This window comes from Elephantulus edwardii, unplaced genomic scaffold (genome assembly GCF_000299155.1).
Source record: "Elephantulus edwardii isolate Elephantulus edwardi_28Jun2011 unplaced genomic scaffold, EleEdw1.0 scaffold00290, whole genome shotgun sequence".
Classification (NCBI taxonomy): Eukaryota; Metazoa; Chordata; class Mammalia; order Macroscelidea; family Macroscelididae; genus Elephantulus; species Elephantulus edwardii.
The window spans coordinates 2,307,652-2,328,432 of NW_006400040.1; the positions used below are offsets into that span (position 1 = coordinate 2,307,652).

Below are 20,781 nucleotides of genomic sequence, written 5' to 3' on the forward strand. Positions count from 1 at the left end.
TGTCATCCTGTGCTGCCTTTTGAAATCTTCTATTCAACTCTTTCGTATCTTGAATTTTTCCTTGTGCTTTGGCTTCTCTGCGCTCCAGTACAATTTTCAGAGTCTCTTTTTACATCCGTTTTGGTCTTCTCTTCCTCTTCTGTCTTTGCAATGACTGTTTGCACTCTTCCTGGATGATACCCTTGATATCCTCCCACAACTCCTCTGGTCTTCGCTCATTAGTGTTCAATGACTCAAACCTGTTCCTGAGATGGTTCTCAAATTCAGGTGGGATAGAAATCTATATATTCAAAATTCAAAGTTATAGCTCAACTTTTGGCCAAACTACACTTCTAAGGTGAACAACAGCTTTGGGAAAAATACCATTGTGTAGAAAACTAAGCCATACAGGAGGAGCATGATTTGCCCAGGGATAACGCTCAGAAAGTAGAAAGGCATAGGATTGAAGGATTAATAGAAACTAGACTCACAAGGAGAGAGTGAGAAGACTGCTGTATTAATGCGGGGACTCTTCTTAATGTCATAGAACAACATGCATGCATGCCATCCAGTAGATTCTGGTTACTAGGTCTTGATTTTTAAAATATGTAAATTTTAAGTGTTTTTATAATTTAAGCTAAATCTTACATGGAAGCAGGAGTGGCCTCCATTTCCTAAATAACATGCTTCTGGAAACTCTACGAACTTTGAGAAATGTTAGTTATTATTAAAAGGCTTCAGGTCTTTTGTTCATAGAGTCATTATGATTCAAGCTTGATTCAATGGACATCATCATCAACAACAACAACAATAACAATAACTTGGGGAGCTCTGGTGGCCTAGTGGCAAGAAGCTGCACTGCAATCCCAGAGGTGCATAGTTCGAATCCACCAGATGCTCTGCCAGGAAAGGAGGGACAATCTCCTCCTGTAGCAGTCAGATCTGATCTGACGGTACACAGACACACACACACACAATAATAATAAAAAAATTTAAAAAAAACCCAAACAATAACAAAAACTTGTTGTTATCAAGAAACCATAGTGGTAATGGGGTAAGTGCCCCGTACTAACAAAATGATTAGAGTTTTGAATCTATTATATGCTTTGTGCAAGGAATCGAAAGCAAGCTATTCCCATTAAAATTCCAGCCTTCAATGTAAGTAATTCTATTCTGTCTTGTTGTTGTTGTTATGTGCTCTGGAGTCACTTGCGACTCATAGTGACCCTATGTACAACAGCCCTAAACCCTGCTTTGTCCTGTGCCAATCGTACTTCCTCTGACACATCCATCCCGATTACCCCAGTCACTGTATCAATCCACCTCATAGAGGGTCTTCCCCTCTTGCACCGTCTCTCCACCCTCCCAAGCATGATGTGCCTCTCCAATTCTGTCTTGTAGAGTCAGAAAATACTACAAGGCAATTAGTATTGTGATAAAAATTCATTTATTCATTTATTCTCTGAGGTTGTTTGCTAGGTGACCCAACTTAAATACATGGAATAAGAATGTTGCCTTTGATTTCTGGTATTGAAAAAGAGTGCTAAATAGTCCATGAAGGTTAAAAAGATAAGCAAATATATTTTGGAAAACATGTAGCCAAGGTGCTTCTTGGAGGCAAGGATAGTGACATTTCATTTCATATACTTTGGGCATGTTGTTCGGAGGGGCTAGTCCTTGGTAAGTTAGAGGGTCAGTGAAGGAGGCAAAGACTCTCAACAAGATGGATAGGTTGTGTCCCCGGGCTTGAGCTTGTTGGAGATGATGAGGATGGTATAGGATAGGCCAGAGTTCAGATTTATTGTTCATAAGGTCACTGTGAGTTGTTAGGGAGAAGGATTGGTCATCTACTCCAGAAATAATAGGCCTCAGAAAGCCCTCTATACAACAGTAAATTTGAGTAGACTAGTGGATATGACATCAAAGACAAAACCTTCTCATTGAGAATCGCAAAGGAGAAGCAACAGTTGTAAACACACTACTGACTGGAAAGTGGAATGTGAAAAATTTGAATGTAGGAAAATTGGAGTTTGTTAAGGAAGAAATGGAACACACAAATGTTGAAATACTATGCATTGGAGAAATGAATTGGGTTGAAGTCTTTCTATCTCTCCCTCTTTGGCCCTGGTTGTTGGTGCATGTATTTAAATGATAATGATATTAATAGTCCCTCCTGGTATGCATATAGATATTATCCTATCACTTATAACATTGTATTTCAAGATGGATCTAGAAATAGTCTTTTTAACTATCAAAGACTCCATTTTTCCTCACCTTTTCATCTCCAGTGTGGTAGATAATCTGATAATATGATTCAAAATGTCCCATGCCAACCAGAAGACTTCTACCAACTTTTGCTTTGATAAATGTCGATAGTTGTAGAGGGAGGGGTTTCAGGCCTTTTGTTCATAGGGTCGCTATGAGTCGTGCTCAATTTGAAGACAATCAACAACAACAACAATTAACCTTTGCAGTCGGAATGATCGAACATGAAACCAGGACACTTCAATAATAATGCGTGATTGGAATACAAGAGTAGGAAACAGGGTAGGAAGATCAATAGTTGGAAAGCATGGACTTGGTGACAGAAATGAGGCTGGAGACAGAAGGACAAAATTCTGTACAATCAATTTCCTATTCATTGCAAGTACCTTTTACAAGAAACATAAACTGCAACCAAACACATGGAATTCATCTGATGGTGTACACAGGAATCAGATTTGACTACATTTGTTAAAGAAATCACTGAAGAAGCTCAGTATCAGCTGTGAAAACTAGGCCAGATGCTGACTGTAGAAAACACCATCAATCCTTCAATTACTCATATGCAAGTTTGACTGAAGCTAAAGACAATAAAATCAAATCCATAAGAACTAAAGTCTGATCGCAAGTCTATCCCACTAGAATTTAAAGACCATCTCAGGAATAGATTTGAACCCTTGAGCACAACCAAGCGAAGACCAGATGAGCTGTGTGTGTGTGTGGGGGGGGGTGGGGCATAGCAAGAATATTATTCCAGAAGAATGCAAAAAGTCACTGCAAAGACAGAGGAGAAAGAAAAGACCAAGATGGATGTCAGAAGAGACTGATTATTGCACTAGAACAATGAGAAGCTAAAGCAAAGGGAAGAAATTAAGAAGTTAAGGAGCTGAACAGAAGATTCCAAAAGGAAGCATGGGAAGACAAATCAAAGTGTTATAATGAAATACGCAAGGAGCTGGAGGTGGAAAATCAAAAGGACTGAAGTTGTTCAGCATTTCTTAAGCTGAAAGAACTAAACCAAATTCAAGCCTCAAGTTGCAATACTTAAGGATTCTGAAGGCAGGTTGTTGAATGACCCAGGAAGCATCAAAAGAAGATGAAAGGAGCACACAGAGGCATTATACCAAAAGGAATTGACTAACACAGAAGAATTTCATGAAAGAACATATGATCAAGAACCTATGGTGATGAAGAGAAAGTTCAAGTTGCTCTGAAGGAATTGGAAACAACAACAACAAAGTAAGTCCCCAGGAATAGACTGAATAACCAATGAACATATTTCAGCAAACAGAAGCTCCCTTAGATTCCACTCACTAGGTTATGCCAAGGAATCTGGTAGACAACTACCTGGCCAACTGAAGAGATCAGTATTTATTCCCATTCCCCTAAATGGTGACCAACAGAGTGTGAAAATTATTGAACAATATCACTATTATCACACGCAAGCAAGAGCCTGCTGAAGATTATCCAGAAACAATTGGAACAGTACATCAGCAGAGAACTGCCAGATGTGCAGGCTGAGTTTAGAAGAGACTGTAACACTAGGGACATCATAGCCAACATTAGATGGATCTTGGCTGAAAGCAGAGAGTACCAGCGGAATGTTTATCTGTGTTTTGTTGACAATACAAAGTCATTTGACTGTGTGGATCACAACAAATTGTGTCTAACCTTGAGAAAAATCAGAATCTGAGAACACTTAATTGTGTTCATGCAAAACTTATACTTGGACCAGGAAGCAATAGTGAAAACAGAGCAGAGAAACACTGCATGGCTCAGGATCAGGAATGGCAGGGGCAGGGATGCATCCTATCTCTATATGCTTTCAATCTACATGCAGAACAATTCATTTAGGAAGCTAGACTTTATGAGGAGGAATGCAGCATCAGGAATGAAGAAAAATTCATCAACAACCTGTATTATGCAGATGACACAACCTTGCTTGCTGAACCTGAAGAAGAAATGAGGTGTTTGCTGCACAAGGTCAATATGAAGTTAATATGAAGTTCAATGTCAAGAAAACAAAGATTCTAACCACTGGGCCAATTAGTAGCTTCATGTTGAATGGAGAAGAGATTGATATTGTTGATAACTTCAGCTTGCTTGTTTCCACAGTCAACAGTCTGGGCAGCAGCAATCAGGATATCAAAAGATGAATTACATTGGGAAAGTCTGCTGTTAGGAACATCCTAGACTGCTGAAGAGCAAGGATGTCGGTCTGGAGACTAAGGTGTGCCTGATCCAGAACACGGTCTTTGCCATTACTTGTTATGCATCTGAGAGCTGGACAATAACTAAGGATGATAGAAGAAGGATCAATGCCTTTGAGTTGTGGTGCTAGAGAAGAGTATTGAACCTACTGTGTGGACTGTTAGGAGAACAAACAGATCTGTCCTGGAGAAGGTGAAACCAGTTTGCTCCCTGGAGGCAAGGATTTTGAAGTTCTGTTTCACATACTTTTGGCACTTGGCCAGAAGGAACCAGCCTTTCAAGAGGGACATCATGCTTGGGAGGTTGGAGGGACGGTGCAAGAGAGGAAGACCCAGGATGAGATGGATTGACTCGGTGACTGGGGAAATAGGATTAAGCCTATTGGAGATGATGAGATTGGTTCCAGATAGGACAGGTTTCACAGCTAATGAACATAAGGTTATTGTGAGTCGCAGGCAACTAGATGGCACATAACAACAAAATGAGTTGTAGTTGTCTTTACAGTGCTTAACAACAATATTCCCTCGCAGACAACTGACATTTTCAAGTGATTTTCTGGAAAGCATATCTTGACGCAAATATGTAACTTATAAAATGGGCATTTAAGATCAAGTGTCTAACTTCTTAGGCCCAGAAGATCTTTCAGATCCCAAGTTTTATACGAGTCTAATCCTTTATAAGCATATTACTTTTCTTTATAGATCAAAAGGGCATCTGCTTTACTACCCTCCACCTCCACATCTCCCTCAGCTACACTCCTTATAATTCATAGAGATTTGAAGTAAGACGGCACTCAGGCTGTCAGTTTAGCTGGCATAGATACGCCCCAAATGGGGCCACACATTAAGTTATTATCAGTCATTAACTGCGTGGTGCATTGGTTTATTAGGTGTTCTTTGCGACACTTTAGAAATGGACTTACGTTTTTATTGGTTGGGTAGTTAGGGCTAGGATGGGAGCCAGGAGCATTATCCAAGGAAGAAGGCAATTTAGAGACAATATCCTCTCAAGAGGACTAGCCTTGAGTCTAATAAACTAGGCAAGTCAGATTTTATTGCTCTTGGTCTAAGAACATTACCAAACTTTCAGGGCAAAGGGTAAGAACAAGACATTCTTCTGAAAGGGTTATAAGATTCCAGGCAGGGAAGAATGAAAGTAAATATCTGAGTAGTAAATATGCAATGTTTGGATGTGGTTGATGATAGTTACCATCAGAACAATACATTAAAATTTGAAATAACTTTTGGTGTACTCTTAAGTGTTGGTGCCAAAAGAGAGAGAAAAAGATTATTTTCTTTCTTCTGATACATATCATTCCGTTATAGTTTTGATACTTGAAAAGTTACACAAAATGGAAAGAAACTACCTTATGTTATTTTAGGGAGCTTACGGATAACATTGGGAATAATAGGAATTACAGAGTACTTAATTATGCTAATACGGACCCTGTACATAGACCAACAGATGAAGAGGAATTGTGTGATTAAAATCAGGAAAGGTGTATGTTAGTATTATATCCTGTCATAAGAGGATATTGTCGTTGTTGATTGCCGTCGAGCGGAGCACGATTCATAGCGACCTTATGAACAAAAGGTCTGAAACCTTTCTGTAACTATCGTCATTTCTCAAAGCCCACAGTTTCCGACGGCATGCTGTTTATAGGAAGTTGAAAATCAGGACAGATATAGATAATTTCATATATTTATTCAGTCTCTAGACTGTTTAGGAAGTTGAAAATCAGGACAGATATAGGTCATTTCATATATTTATTCAGTCTCTAGACTGTTTAGGAAGTTGAAAATCAGGACAGATATAGGTCATTTCATATCTTTATTCAGTCTCTAGACTGATTAAAAAATCTGAAAAAGTCAGACTGTAAGAAGAATGCAACATTAGGATTCAAGAATCACTGTGATATGAAAGCTAGCTGGAAGTGAGGTCTTGAACTTGCTTATTATGAGAAAAGTTACAGACCCTAGATGTGTAAATTCCATGCACTTACAGTCTTGAGTCGGCTTGGTGCTCAGTTCTTTCAGGGGAAATTCACAAATAAATCCTAAGCCACTCAAGGAAGAAAGACTGTTCTAAGGCCTATGTGTTAAAACTCTTTAGTTGGGAGGGCAGGCCTATCTAGGGGAAGGGTGTTATGGCCCCTCCTTCTCTGCACTAATCTCCGCCCACACCCTCAACTTCTTCAGGCCTTTTTGCGCCTTTCTCTGGCCCGCCCTTCCTCTGGGTGTCTGAACCGGGCGCGGGAGGCGGGCTCAGCGCTGAAGGGCCGCGCCTCTGCAGCCGAAGGGAGGAGGGCGGGAAGGAGGCAGAAGAGGCGGGACTACGCCGGGTGATAGCCGGCTCGAGCTCGGTGGGAAAAGAGAGGATACCCCGCTGGGTCGGCTGGCGGCCTCGGTGTGGGTCCCAACGCCGCAACCCTGCACCGCTCCCGCCTTCGTCCTAGGCTCCGCGGCCTTGGGCACAGCGGAGGCAGAGGAGCTCTGGGCCATCGGTAGGTTGCCAGAAAACGACGACTTCATCCTGCAACCTTTTGTACGCAGCAAAGGTGGTGGTGATGGGCGGGGTGGGGGGGGGGTGGTTTGTCCCAGTCACTGATCCCCAGTGCGAACCCAAATTGCGGCGCCGCCCCTTCCTCTCTGCCTCGTGTCGCGGCCGGGCGCGCGCGGTGTCTGTGCGGTGCTGGGGAAGGCGGCTGGCCTCCAGGATGGGCGGTTGGAGTGTACCCTCCTCCGGCTTCAGTGGGGTGGTCCTCGAGCTCGCAAGCAGGGGGCTAGGGTGTGGTAAGCTGGGTGGGGCTCGGGCGAGGTGCAGAGAACTGCGGTTCCCTGGCACAGGGGTGGAGCTGGAGACGCCGTGAGTGTGCAGCGCGTGTAAGTGAGTGTGCGGGGGTGTGCGCCTCTGTGTGCGTGCGGCGTGCGCTCGCCCGGGAGGTGCGGCGACCCGGAGCGCCTCGCCCGCCGTGCCGCGGTGCGGAAGTCGGAGCGCGTTGGCGCGCACGTTCGCTGCCGCGGCCGCCGTACCATACCGCGAGGCACTGGGCCTGGGGTCCCATTGAGAAGTAGCTTTTCCCTGGGCCTGCTAAGCCGCTGTCCTGTTGCTGCCGCAGGGCGAGAGCCGTGACTGCCTCCTTCAGATAGCGCTGCCAGGCGAGCCCGGGCGACCTTATCGTGCTAATGCTCTAAGCTCCCCCTTGCAGTCTTTGGGGCGCGGCCCCCCAAGCACCAGTAGCCCACGCCTGCCGCGTGCCTGCTGGTGCGGCGGGGGCGGGCGGCCCAGCCGTGACCGTGTGCGCTCGCGTGAATTCGGACTGGGTGCTGGCCCACAAGCTAAAGCGGCAGATGTCGACAGGGGCATTGCCTCCCTCGCCCCACCTGTCGCGGGTCTTTGGGTCGGGAAAAGGTTTTGAAGGGGAGAGGCAGTCAGACCTTGAGCAGTCGACCCCATTGTGAAGCTGCCAAAGACTCTCTAGTGGTGGAATCTGCAAATCTCTGCCAGAAATGGGAACGCGAAGGGAATGATGGCCCTGTCCTTTTCCCCTTGCTAGTAGTCCGCATCCTTAGGGACCCCTACGCCTCCGTCCAGGCCAGTATGCACCTGGATGGGTTATTGATTTTTGTTGTGCCAAGAATCTGTATGTATATGGCTATACATTGCACTGGCAAAGCAGGATCTAGGAACTTTTTAGTCATTCGAGAAGAAGAATGGAGGCAGCAGCATTTTGTAGCATACTTGTTTAAATTAGGTGAAAGAACAGTTCTTTATAATTCTAACACTACCAGACTACTTCGTTGTTTTGCTTGGATGAGCTACTCTTCAATTTTTTTTTTTTTTAACATTCTGACATGCTGTAGAAAAGGGAAAAGGTCATCTACTATTTTTGCTGCTATTTTATTTTTCTTAAAACCCTGTAAACCAGGAATAAGCAGTAATGTGGATAGATGTGTCCCCTTCCCAAAGTTTATTTTCCCAGGCGCTTCAAAACAAAACGAAACAAAACAACTAGGGCCTTGTGAATTCAAGGCCACATTTGGAGTTTACACAGTTATGTTCAATGAGTACTTAACGGATTTCTTAGTGTTTTTTATTAAATAACAAGATATGCCTTCTAGATGCCCTTGTGACTCAGTTACTAAAGTTCCCAGAAGGTAACCAAAATGTCAGCAGCAGTTTGAACGAACAGTATAGGGGGAAAGATGAGGCAGTCTGCTTCTGTTAAGATTTGCAGCCTTGGAGAGCTTATGAGACAGATCTGTTACGCCCTATGGTGTCACTGTGAGTCAGAATCCACTACATAGTGATAAGCATTGTAAACGTTAAAAGGGGCAGGATGAAACTTGAATTAATAAGCCTTAGTGGTGTCTAGCGTGTACTCTTTAGTGATAAATTGTTCTAGGTGAAAAGTTAAAAGGTGTTTATTGACCTTAAGGTATGCTTGTAATGCTTGGTGAATTTTTTTATTTTGTTAAGTGTTTTTATTTATGAATATGTTGGAAAGCTGTTGTCCACACTGACCCTTAAATTTATTTAGTGTGTTGGAGATAACAGAATCCTTATATACAAGATTTAAAATGTCATTGCAGATTTATAACCTGTGGGCAGGAAAAAAAGTTAGGTATTTAGATCCAAATATAACTTATTTTGTGTTTAGGCTATCAGAATGAGTAGTCAATTCTATGCTTTCATTTAAAAAGTTAATACAATTCCACATGTGTATACCCGTCACACTTTGGTTATACTTCCTTAGAAGTAAATGTCTTGAAAAAAAAAAAAAACCAACATGTAGTTCTGCAGTTCAAGTTACTGCCAATCGTATTCAGTGAAAGGAATTTTTTTTTCTCTCCTAAAAGTAGAAGGATGACTTCACATTGATGGAAAAAAAAATGGGTAACCTAGTTTTAATTTTTACTAGCAGATATTGGAATAAAATGAATGCTGTACTTTAATGAGCCTGCTAAGTAAAAAAAAAAAAAAAATCAAAAACTATTGTTAGAAAGAGAAACATATTTTTATCTTACTATGTGCTCAGTGTGGGTTGCCATATCAGGTAGGTGAGGTTAAATGGTTTGTTTGTAGAGGTTAAGAATGGCCTCAGAAAAGTTATACCCAAGCAGCTTTTCTTCAAAAACTTCTGATGATTTTGGTTTTTTTTTAAGTTGCAGATGGTAAAGTAAGGTAATTTGAAAGTAACTTTGAAAATAAACATAAAGATGTAGCTTAGGGCTTTATAGTATGTGTAAGTATTGCATTTTCACAATTAAAACTTATTTTTGCTCAGTATTTCGCAATTTAAAAAATGTCTTGGACATTCTTCTATTCATTTTTAGAGAGCTCTTTGGGATTCATAGTTGCAAAATATTTCCATTAGTCTGAATGAAATGTGTAACCAACCCCAAATTGCATTTTCTTTACTGGTCTCTCATCAAACAGCCACTTTGAGAGATACTACTAATTTTAGTTTTTTTCTCCCTTTATGTTTTGGGAGCTAGACTTAGGCTTCTAACTTTTTTTTTCCAGGCTTCTAACTTACTGTGTCCATTTTTGCCTGGATTTGCTCTTGCTTTTCATACTGTTCTTAAGGTTCATTGTATGCCATTGAGTTGGAACGGACTCATAGCTGACCCTCCAGCAGGTTTTCAGAGGCTGTAAATAGCACAGGAGGAGACTGCTCATCTTTCTCGTGCAGAGTAGTTAGTGGATTTAAACAACTCTTGCTTTTAGATTGGCCATGCATCTCTTTACCTCTAGACTTTTTTACCAGATTCAGAAGGGTTATGTGCTATTCTTTATACTTACTTACAGATTTATTAATCAGAAAGTGAAGCCAGGCTGCCCCTTAGAGGCAAGGATTCTGAAGCTTCATCTGACATTATTTGGACATGTTGCAAGGAGGGATCCTTGGAGAGGGATGTCATGCTTGGGAGGGTGGAGGGACAGCGCAGGAAAGGAAGACCCTCAATGAGATGGATTGATTCAGTCACTGGGGTAATGGAGAGTAGGTGTATCAAAGATAGTGAGATTGGCACACAATGGGGCAGAATTTAGAGCTGTTGAACTTAGGGTTGTAGTGAGTCGCAGGCGACGCGACGGTACATAACAACAGCAACAACAGTGTATGGTTTGTGATAGATTTTGTTAATCTTTTCCCTTGTTGCTGCTTTATATTTATTTATTGATGTAAGAAGAGTGTTGTGGGCTTGAACATCTACATTTATTCATATACATTATGGAGCTTTTTTACTTTGGGGATAGCCACTCTATGGTCTAGAGCCTTTAGAACTGATTCTGTTATATGTGATAAGTTAATTTTCTAATCTGCCTATTTTCTTTTCTGGCCTGGTCTCACCTCTCCTTTGTATTTGCCCCAGTTCCTGTACAGTGCTGAAAGAGAATAGATTTGAAGAAACATTGTTAAATAACTGAATGAGTATCTTAATAAAAAACCGAGTGAGTAGTGAAGAAGTACTCCTTAGATCACTTTGGGAAGTCCTATGCAAGCAGACAGTATGGATTTATTTTTCCTCCCTTAAATTTACTTCCTTTCTATAACTTATATTACTTTAGAGCAGGATAACATTATAATTACCAAACTGGTACATGTTTAAGGTGATAATGAGGGTGCACTCCATAATTTTGCCTAGGCACTAGTTGTAAACTAAGACTTACTGGCCAGCCAGCTTTGTGATAAAATCTGCCATTTTACCTGAGAAATTTGACACACTTGCTAGTTTATCTTTGCAAACTCTTCTGTTTGTAGAAGCTCATTTGCAGTCAATACTGGATGTCTTTTGCTTAGTCACCTATAGCTTCTTTCCCCAGAGGCCTGCTTGGCAGCTTTTGACCATGTTTAATTTTTTTTTCAATGTTTATTGCTTAAAAGATAATATTTTAGGGCCTTCTATTTTTGAGAGCAGAATACACCACTGCTGATAGATGGAAGCATGATATTCTACACACTTTGCTCTGATTATTTCTTCAGTCTGTTCCTATGCAGTGTTTAGTCCATCTTGAAAGAATTTAACTTTTCCCTCTTGCTGACTGTTCTGGAGATATCTATTAATGTTTTTGTGTTTAAAGCCCAGGCCAGATCAATTGAGAGTGTCTGAGATTTATAGATTTTTAAAGTATTCTAAAAATGTGTGCTGTTATATTTGGAAGGTATATATTTTGGGGACTTTGTATTACACTCTGTTAGTTATTGAAATTAAAGGGCAATGAGAGCAAAACCTTTAGCGTAAGTTTTGTAGTAGTTTATAGGCAGTCTCTCAAACTATATTCTTACACTAGTTTTTTGCTTCTTATAAATGTTTGTCTTTTTTCTTTTTTACCCTCCTCTGGGCAGTTATGTGCTTATAGCACTCACTTGTGCACAACACTGTAAGAAGTGTCAAAAATGAGTGGAAAATGCCATAAATGGGGAGGAGTCACAACCTTGGTTTCACCTTGTGAGGCTCTCTTGAACGCGGTGTTTACATTCTGTTTTTGTCTTGGCACTGGCATAACAGGGATAATCAGTTACTACACTTTGTTTACTATGAAATTACCTGCCATTTCCTACACTTCCACATTAACTCTCATATAAGAGGTAGATAAGGCTCCCTTCTTCTTTGATCCACATTGAAGTGTAAGTTGATTTATTTCTTTGTGTTTGGGAAAATAAAAAGCTTGAAAAGAAGATATTGACAAATATCTGATGCAAGTAATGGTCAAGTCATGTGAAAGATTTTAGATGATTTAAAATTCTGCTTAATTAAATATTATCCAGGCTTTTCTGATGATCCAACTTCCTGATTTTTTTGGTTTCAGTTTTGAAAATGCCAAATGAAATGGATCTAATTAAGTGGCGATATATATGTATATATAAGCACATACACATACACGCATATACATAGGCAGCTCTGGTGGCCTAGTAGAAATATATATATACACACACATACATATATATATATATATATATACATATATACATACATGTATATACATACACACACACACACATATAGTTTTGGTTTGCCGCGGAGTAGGAACCAACCCACAGCTGACCCTCCAGTGGGTTTTCAGAGACCATAAATCTCACAGGAGGAAATTATCCATCCTCCTACTGAGGAGCTGATGCATTCCAACCACATTCCTCTGAGATTACAGCACAGCTTCCTATCACTAAGTCACCAGAGCTCTAAGGGATGTGTATATGTGTGTGTTTATACACACACATACATACTCTGGTTGTCTAGCAGTAAGAAGTTGCATTGCCAACCCAAAGGCAGGCTGTTTGAATCCACCAGCAGGAGAAGGATAGGCTGTCTCCTCCTGTGGGATTTACTGCCTCTGTAAACTTTCTAGAGAGTCAGCTATGGATGGATTCTGACTTGATAGTAAACAGCAGTGTGTGTGTGGTGTATATCCCTCCATATAACCAGCAAGTATTGATTGATCTATTTTATCTTGCCTTAAAGCCTCTAATATTAAAAAATACTTTAAAAAGTAAGCATGCATTTGGAGAAGGAGACAATCATTTATATATTGTATATAAGTTTCTCCACTATATACTTTAGGATTCTGACATTTTTTACATGGGAAATAAACTTACAGCTGGAAGATAAAATGAAATCCCCTCCCAACCATTGCACAATCAGGGTAATAAGGCTTTCAAAGTGCCTCCCCACACATTCAAGTCAGTGTTCCATTTGCAGAAATTGACTGATAAGCATTTTTATAGAGTAATAATATTGTTAAAAGGATCTTCAAAAAAGTTTATCACTAAATAGATTTCATGCTGTGTATAAAACAAAGTAAGCAGGCTTTGGAGTCAGACATTAGGTTTTCGTTTACTTGGTCAGATACCCTGAAATGGAAATATCTTTTCCTCCTGGGAAGGTTAAGACTAAATTCTTTGTAGTTGTTAGAGTATTGTAGGTGTCTAAATACAAGAAATACTGATTTCGTGTTATCACCTTCTTTATTAAACTGTGATTACTTAAATAATTTAGGTGGTTAAAAACAAAATATATCACTAATAAGTCATTAGAAAACATTTTGTTTTATTATCATATACTTCATGTTAAAACCATAGGCTTCATGGGTGGGAGTAGAACCAAGTTTTAATTAAAATTTAGATTTCGTGATAACCTCTCTGAAGAGAGTGTATCACAAAGGAAATGAAAATGGAGCATGTCTTGTTACATAAATCTAAAGTAGTTCCAAAGGTTGATAGTAAGTTAGCTTCTCACAATGACAGTTCATGGTACATTAGCTCTTGAAATTTGCTCAAGGAGCTGAGGAAACAACAGTAATTCAGTAATTATCCATTTCCTCTGAAAAAAAGCTCTTCTACACTGGCAAAAAAAGTAAATCCACTGACACTCTCTCTGCCTTTTCCCTTGCTGTTTGTGTTCTTTTTGAGCACGTTATAAACTGTTGCCATTTTTTCAGACCCTGAGCACCTGCTTTCTTAAAATGAACCCAAGTCAGCTCCATTGAATCCCCTTTTCTGGACTTGAACACAGCAGTTAACAGAAACATAACAACTGAGAAGTCATTTACAGGTGGAAAAGGACTTTGGGGAGTTTTCTTGGTCTTAGCAAATTAGCTCAATTAACTAGGGAGGTAGATAAAGATAGATTCTCTTACATGTTAACTCCCCAAGTAAGAGGGGAAAGCAGTGAGGTGCTGGAAACTTTAAGCAGTGCAGTAACTATGAAGATGTGGCCCCCTCCCCTTTTTCTTTTGATAGCTTTCTCTCTCTCTAGTCTTTATGGAGACCCTTCCATATTTCCTTCATAGCAGTTGTAGAAAAGATTTTTATTGTTGCTCTATTATGGCTAAAATGAGTAGATACCAAAAATGAATTGTTATCATTTAAGATGACACATCTGTTACAAGCTTTGCAGCATTTAAAGCTCATTCGCCTCCTTCATGTCATTTTGAACCACATAAGAAATCATGAGGAATGAAGGTAGTATGCATTTTTTAAAAAGGTCAAGAAGCAGTGCTCTTGACAAGGTTCATTTAGGCCTTTGCAGCTGCCTCATCCTCTGCGTGAATTTTCCATAGGCTACTGAGCACAACATAGGACTGCTATCCAACTGTCTTTGCTTTGATTCTGACTCAGAACAAACTTAAGGGCCAAAGTAGAACTGTCTCTGTGGACAAGTTTCCAAGGTTCCAAATCTTAATGGAAGTAGACGGCTTTGTCTTTTTCCTACAGAGCTGTTGGTGAGTTCCAAACTGCAAACGTTTTTTGGTTACATTCAGGTGCTTTAGTTCAGAATTTTTATAGCAGAATACAGATAAGTAGCATGAAAAATATTTTTTGTTTCCTTTAGCTAAGCAAACTCAAATTAGCTTTTGAGTTATTTGGTTATTATCTCCTAATATCGAGAGTTGATTTGACTCAGTGGCACATGGCACATATAAGTTAGTACTTCCTGCCAGCTTCATCATGAATTGCAGTTAGGTCTCATGTAATTGTTTGAGAGATTTCCTACTGTTAAAATTAAAAGTTTATTTTTATATTTCTTATTTAGTACCTGGAGTAGAGCAGAACATTTATTATGCCTGTGCTCCCTTTGGACTCTTTGGAAATTGTACACTGACATCTCCTGGGATTTAATCTGGTGAGTTATAGTTTTGCTTTTTCAGTTTGTTAACCAGTTGTGTGGATGTAATGCCCATCATGCGTTTTAAAGACTACAAAGATAAAGCAAAAAGGTGCAATATTAGTGTACTATCGCAGATAGGTATGCTGCAATCACAAAATTTTCAATGTTGACAACTGAAATGCTGTTGTTTTATTTGACTCATTTGCCTTCTTTGTTGACTAAGTTTACTTTTTTAAAAAATTGTGTATGATAAAGGTAATATTATAGAGCCATTTCACTAGGTGCTGGTGAGAGGTAGTTACTCTAATTTTAGTGACATTTTAGTAAATGCATTAATGTCCTCCTATCTATTGCCATACATAAAAAATCAAATCCCTATGCGCATCCAGAAACTTCTCCAACAGGGTAAAAAGGGAAGCTACAGACTGGGAAAAAGTATTTGGTAATGACATGTCAGATAAGGAGCTTATATCTAGAATTTATAAAATACTTGAGCACCACAAGATACAGGTAAATAATCCAATCGAAAAGTGGACACAGGATATGAACAGACATTTCACCAAAGAAGACATTCAGTTGGCCAACAAGCACATGAAGAAGTGTTCAAAATCCCTAGCTCTAAGAGAGATGCAAATCAAGACAACTATGAGATACCATCTCACCCTGGTAAGCAAGCAACAAATGCTGGTGAGGTTGTGGAGAGACTGGAACCCTTATTCACTATTGGTGGAAGGTGGTATGGCACTTTCCCAAAAAGTTGCAAATAGAGATACCATTTGACCCAGCAATTCCACTACTGGGAATATTTCCCAAAGAGACCATAACTGACATCCAAGCAGGTGTATGCACACCCATGTTAATTGTGGCTTTGTTCACAATAGCAAGGAGTTGGAAACAACCCGGGTGCCCTTCAACAGACGAATGGATAGAGAAGCTGTGGTATATTCACGCAATGAAATACTACGCTGTACTGAAAAACAAGGAGCTCATTTAATACTATTCAAAGTGGGTGACCCTGGAGGACATTATGATGAGTGAAATATCTCAGTCACAAAGGGACAAATACTGTATGGTGCTACTGCTGTAGAATGAGTCTGACATCAGGGTTGGGGTAAGATTGAGAAAAACTGGATAAATTAGGTATACTGCTTTGAAGCCGATGAAGGAGAGAACAGTTTAAAAGTAATATATTTTAGGGCATTATGATTATCATAAGAGTTCGGAATGAGGGTTTCAGAGTGGAGTATACTCGGGATGAGGGTAGGGGGACGCAGGGGGTGGATTGTATACTAATGAAGGAGTTTTTCTTTTGCTTTTCAAGGAGAAGAGCAAATTGGGGGTGGGGTGGGGTGGGCTGGGAGAAAAGTGCAACAGTGAATGAATGGAAATCCAAAATCTCTGTAAATGTTCATTGAAATTAAAAAAAAAAGAAAAAAAATGGCAAACAGGTGACTGAAAGGAACCTCATTTTCACTTAGACATGTATTTGTAGCAGTGCCCTAAAAATGTGTGTAATGCTTCTTTTACCACACAATTAATTTAAACTGTTAAATATATGGGATCTTGTTGCCCTTCTTTCATTGTATGGTCTCTGTGTCTATCTGAAACAGTTGTCCCAGTCTTTAAAAGTGGCAACGATTAATCCTGATCTTTTGACTCTGTAAGAGTTTTGAAAACTGCATTAATTAGCATGAGTTCATGCTTTGATATGTCATTCGCCTTGCTCAATATCTTTGTAGATCTCCTTTGAACTGCTTAGAAAGGTCATAATCCCTGAAAAAGCAGTTTCATAATACAGATTTCCAAATCAGCAGTCAGCAGCAGAATGATTCAAAGGAGTGAAGAGGAAAAGCTAAAACTTTCAGTTTTTATTAAGTAGATACAGCCCATTAAATTTGACAATATTGGAAAAATAGAAACTTTAATAAAACCTTTAATTTTGAGGAAAAAGAGTATAAGAAGTTTGAAAACTACGAGTACCAGAGTGGTTTTAGAGGCTATGACATAAGAAACAGTGTGGCTGGATCAGTAACTGTTGTAGCTGTCTAGTGCTGTATAACAGAAATACCACAAGTGTATGACTTTAATAAACAAAAACTTAGTCTTTCCCAGTTCAGTGTCATTTCTCCTACGTAACCGTCTACAGTTGGGGTTACTGGGTTGTTCAATAAGCGTATGTTTCCCAAAGTTTCTATGACTGCAGTAAGTCCGTGAGCTATGAATGTTTGATTTACAGACAACTTGTGCTTACCGTTTCATGTTATGTAAATTTACCCTTACCTTGAATCAGTTGAACTAACAGTTTACTTATTCTTCATCATAATCATCTTCACTTACAGCATATGTAGTATTCTATCATGGAAATGACTCTGAGCCTTTTCTTGGTAAGGTAAGGCTAAGTAATTCATTACCTCTTATCTACAGATTTGACTTAAAGATTGCCTTGAGAACCTGTCTTCTTTGTAATCTAGAGGACTGCCTGTGTATATCAAATTGCATGTAGATGAGGGAGCCCTTGCCCTCATTCAGCACAGATTCACTTTTCATTTCTATCTAGTTTTAACAAGTATGATGAACAGATATTTCTAGCCCACAACTGATTAGAAACGAAAAGAAAATTAGAAAACCCAAGGGTCTGTTAGCAGTACTGGAAACAGCCCAAAATGATACCTACCACATGACAGTAATTACTGATAAGAAAGAGAGCAGGGAGTTTACAGGTGTGAAATTTTTCTGACAAGTTCCCATACTTGTATGGTAGAATCAAATGGGGATCTTTTAAAAATTCCAAAGCCCAAGCAACATTGAAATCAGCTGGATTATCAGCTGTGGGCTGGTTCCAGCTTGAGAGTTACACAGCACCAACAAGCAACGTCCCAGATCAGATGAATCCTGGATGTAGGGACAGAACACTGACATCACTATTTTTTATTGTGATGACTCCAGTGTAGAGATGTATTTGAGAACTGAGTGCTTAAAGCCCACTCAGTTTGTTGAGATGAGACAGAAACATAGTCTGTTGACGTGGCTTGTAGTCATGGTATTAGCCCTTGCTTTCAGTGTCCTCTTTCTATGATGCAGTAGAGGGTGGCAGGGTGTCAAAATAGGTGAAGTCTGAGATGATCTTGGCTTTTTTATTATTATTTTATTAGAGTGTGTGTGTGTGTACCGTCAAATCAGATCTGACTGGTACAGGAGGAGATTGTCCCTCCTTTCCCAGCAGAGCATCTGGTGGATTTGAACCGTGCGCCTCTGGGCTTGCAGTGCAGCTTCTTGCCACTAGGCCACCAGAGCTCCCCGATCTTGGCTTCTAAAACTCTATCGTTAGACTGATAATATTCATGCTTAGGAGGCATCGTTTCACAAGGATTTGCTCTGTCTAAATTGCCTTGGTTTGAGTTCCCTTAAAAAGGATTTGTTGACATGATGGTATTTTTGTTCTGTCTACTTAAGACAGCTACTCCCATCCTCCTCCCTTATCTATTTTCTTTTATTTGATGCTTTGCTCTAAGTTGCTGAAAACATTTGAGAATATCGAAGAGTTTTCTTATTACTAGGAGTGAATTTATTTGATAAGGCTGATGGGAGGAAGAAAAACATTCCCAGAATTCAATGCTTTGCCAAAATAATTCTGCTTTGTATGGCAGTTGTGAAACTTATCAGCTATTTTCAGAGCTTGCTGAAGGAGCGAAGATATATAGGTTTTATTTTCAAGATGCTTCTGTTTGTGCCTGAAGGAAGCTTAGCCTCTTGGAGAGTGTTTAGAGCTATCTGTACATACAGGTCTTTCAAATGGGCTTGTCCTTGGGCAGTGGATTCCCCTGTAAGTGTTGCAGTCTGGACCTATCTGCTTTCACCTCAGCTAAAATAGTCTTTTTGGAGTAGGAATTCACATTTGCTTGCTGTTCTCACTAAGCTCTAGCAATTTAAAAATTCTGCAGTATTTACAGTACAATTTTTTTCTTCCTTTATTTTCAGGAAAACTAATTTGAGGTGTTTTTTTCTCTTTTCTTTTTTAAATGAAGAGAGGGTTTGCCTAATTCTTACAAGTGAAATTAATACAATAGTTGAAGTCAGAATATTTTTTTTTCTTTTAGCTGTTTTGGAAAATCAAGTTGTTTCTGTTAAGTGCTATTGATTTAAGTATGACTCATAGTGACTCCATGAAAAAAAGATCTGAACCCTGTTCTCTCTTTTGCCATCCTCACACTTTCTGACACAGTAGAAAGAGCCCGCTGTGGCAGGTCATTATGTCAATTCATCTGGTCGAGCTCATTTCTCTTTTTCACTGACCCTCAACCCATTCTAGCATCATGTTCCTCTCTAAGATATAGTCACTCCTAGCACGTGACCAAAGTATGTGAGGTGAAGCCTCATCATTCTTGCCTCCAAAGAGCACTTTGGCTGCACCCTCTCCAAGACTTATTTGTTTATTCTTTTTGTTTTCCATGGGATGTTTAGTGCTCTTCTGCAACACTATAGCTCAAAAGCGTAAATTCTTCTTCTGTCATCCTTATTCATTGTTTAGCTCTCCGATGCACAGCAAGTGATTGGACTGCATCAGATGCACCTTAGTACTCAGACTGACATCATTACTCTTCATTAATTTGGAGAGGTCTCTAACTGCAAATTTTCCCAGTGCAATGCATCTCCTTATTGCTTGACTACTTTGAACATGTTGTAAGGAGAGACTGGTCCTTGGAGAGGGACATCATGCTTGGGAGGGTGGAGGGACAGCGCAGGAGTGGAAGGCCCTCTATTAGATGGATTGATTCATTGACTGGGGTAATGGGGATGGGTGTGTCAGAGATGGTGCAATTGGCACAGGACAGAGCAGAGTTTAGGGCTGTTGTACATAGGGTCGCTGTGAGTCACAAGCGATTCGACAGCACATAACAACAACAACAACAACAACAACACTGGTACTAAGGGTGTTAATTGTGGATCTAAGTAAGGTGAAGTTGTTGACAGTTTCAGTCTCTCTCCATCCATCCTGATGTTGCCTGTTGGTTCAGTGGTAGGATTCTTTGTTGTGTTTGGGGGAGAACATTGTTCTAAAAGATACAACACTTGTCTGTCAGTTTGCTGTACTGAGATAACTTGGTCTTGCTGTGATACTGAAAGTTATGCCAATGGTGTGTCAGATACCATAAGGGTTACCCATGGTGGAAAGGTTTTGGTAGAGCTCCCAGATTGAAGGTTAGGAAGTGAGATAAATTAGTCATCTACTTTGAAAACCCACGGAACACTAGTGGAAAATCAAGTACATCCTATTTTAGGCATATTTAATTCTGTATTTCTCTTGGTCATGCCTATTTGTGAGCAGACAATAAAGCAAACAAGCACTTCTGGTGAGTATGTGGATTTTTTAAAAAAAGTTTAAAAATTTTTATATATATGAAGTAATACATTCTCCTTATAAAAAATAAGAACATATAGTTTTTTGTAGTTGATAGCAGAATTTAAAAAAGATGGATCATTTTCATTCCTGAGATTTCTTAGAAAAAAATTTTTTTTCATTCAGAAGTTAGGTTTTTTCATTCAGAACAGTTACGTTTCCCCCCATAAATCCATTAGATAATTAGATAATGTTGTTGTTGTTATGTGCCGTCGAGTCGCCTGCGACTCATAGCTACCCTATGTACAACAGCCCTAAACTCCGCTCTGTCCTGTGCCAATCGCACTGTCTCTGACACTCCCATCCCAATTATCCCAGTCA

The 20,781-nt window shown here is 39.8% G+C and overlaps 1 protein-coding gene across 1 annotated transcript in view; it reads left to right on the forward strand.

Moving 5' to 3' along the window:
• Positions 1-6,806: 6,806 nt before the first annotated feature.
• The window catches only part of LOC102870648 (chromosome unknown open reading frame, human C5orf30), a 27,012-nt gene continuing 13,037 nt past the window's right edge, over positions 6,807-20,781 (forward strand). The window contains exons 1-2 of the mRNA XM_006900684.1: positions 6,807-6,955; positions 14,988-15,077. The gene's annotated coding sequence lies outside the window, so the exon portion shown is untranslated. The remainder of the gene's footprint in view (positions 6,956-14,987; positions 15,078-20,781) is intronic.